We start from the raw sequence: 2,066 nt of genomic DNA on the forward strand, positions 1-2,066 counted from the left end.
TTGAATTTAAGTCTAAATTTTAGCAGAGCGCTCTTATCCAGAGCGAACTTACAAATTGGAAAGTTCATAACATATTCATCTGGTCCCCCGTGGGGAATGAAACCACAACCCTGGCGTTGCAAGCGCCATGCTCTACCAACTGAGCCAACACGGGACCACCTTTGATAAACAGGGCAAAAATAGAAATTGCCTATAACAGTTAGGACAGCTTATTTCCACCCTTAAATTAAAGGACGCACCGTGGCTGCCTTACTAAGCAATGGGAAAACCTCCAAGAGGAGAGACAGTTAAAGGTCAGAGATAGGCTGGTGAGATAGGGGCAGCAACCTTAAGAAGAAAGGGTCCTAAACCAACTACCCGGATGTTTTGTGTTTTTTTTTTTTCATCCAACAGTAATATCAATCAGGGCACGGCAGAGGACAAGGGAGAACTCTGCAGTGCTGCATTTATGACATCTGAATGTGCATCAGATGCAACAGATCATATTGTAACAGCAATTCAATCAATGACTAGTGTCAAACTAAATGTCACTGGTTCAGTTGTCTTCTGGGGACTATGAGTAGCGTCAAACTAAATGTCACCTGGTTCAGTTGTCTTCTGGGGACTATGAGTAGCGTCAAACTAAATGTCACCTGGTCAGTAGTTGTCTTCTGGGACTATGAGTAGTGTCTAGCTAAAGTCACCTGGTTCAGTGTCTTCTGGGGACTATGAGTATGCGTAAACAAAGTCACCTGGTTCAGTTGCTTCTGGGGACTATAGTAGTGTCTAGCTAAAGTCACCTTGGTTCAGTTGTCTTCTGGGGACTATGAGTAGTGTCTAGCTAAAAGTAAGCTAAGGACACTGGTTAGGTCTCTGTCTAAGGACACTTAGTAATCTAAGAGCACTGGTTAGTCTCTGTCTAAGGACACTTAGTAATCTAAGGACACTGGTTAGGTCTCTGTCTAAGGACACTAGTAATCTAAGGACACTGGTTAGGTCTCTGTCTAAGGACACTTAGTAATCTAAGGACACTCTGGTTTAGGTCTCTGTCTAAGGACACTTAGTAATCTAAGGACACTGGGTTAGGTCTCTGTCTAAGGACACTTAGTAATCTAAGGACACTGGTTAGGTCCCTGGGTTTTACAGCATCATGTTGACATGCCTGGTATGTGAAACTTTCTTCAAAACTTTTTTCCCATCAACTGTCCAGTTTCACCATCCTCAGACAATCGCTTTCATTTTTGTTGTAAATCTACTTTGTGGATAATGTTTAATAATACAAGAATTAAATTCTTATGTCACATGATAGCGAAAAACAAGGGCTTATATAGTATTACTATATAATATATATATATAATATAGTATTACTTAGTATATAATTGTTATACCGGGCCCTTCATACCCTCTCCCGACACTCACCTCCATCTTGATGTCCAGCATGGTGGTGGGCATGGCTGAGAGCCAGCACCAGGCACAGACACAGTGTCTGGGAGAGCAGCTTCATGTCGTCCTTCGGTTACAGGAGAAAGTTCTGGTAAAGGTGCCTGGTCTGCGGCTGGACGGGTCTTTTTAATCCTGAGCCAGGGCGGTGGGCTGTCACCATAGACACCAGGACTGGATAGTCTCAGGGGGTAGCTGAACGGAGGTGGGGTGTGTGTTGTGTGTGTGTGTGTGTGTTGTGTGTGTGTGTGACAGTGTTGGTGTGTGTGTGCTGTGCCTGTGTTGTCGTGTGCGTGCGTGCGCGTGTGCAGTCCAGAGCACAGCCGTGGGCAGACCTGGCAATCACATGCCGTCCCACAAAGACCGCCACACGTTTGCAAACGAGGAGAGATTCTGTGTGTGTGTCTGCCATTGGTCAAGGTGAATCCATCCCTTCAATCAGATACCAGAATCAATAGAGGTAGATGTCCAGGCTTATGTCCAGTCTTATGTAAGACTATTGCAGAACAGTGTTCCACAGACAAACATTGTGTTATGATCAGGGATCTCCAGAGCATGCTGGGGTCAGGATTAACTCGACCTTTCTCCCGTCCAGAGGTAAAATATGTAGAGACTAAAATATAAATAAATAACCGCTGACCCATTGT

At 44.5% G+C, this 2,066-nt stretch overlaps 1 pseudogene; it reads right to left on the minus strand.

Annotated features, from left to right (window-relative positions):
* LOC112074769 (hemopexin-like) overlaps positions 1–1,510 on the minus strand; it is a 19,900-nt pseudogene extending 18,390 nt beyond the window's left edge.
* Between the last annotated feature and the right edge of the window lie 556 nt (positions 1,511–2,066).

Source organism: Salvelinus sp. IW2-2015, unplaced genomic scaffold, assembly GCF_002910315.2.
Source record: "Salvelinus sp. IW2-2015 unplaced genomic scaffold, ASM291031v2 Un_scaffold2810, whole genome shotgun sequence".
NCBI classification, from domain to species: Eukaryota; Metazoa; Chordata; class Actinopteri; order Salmoniformes; family Salmonidae; genus Salvelinus; species Salvelinus sp. IW2-2015.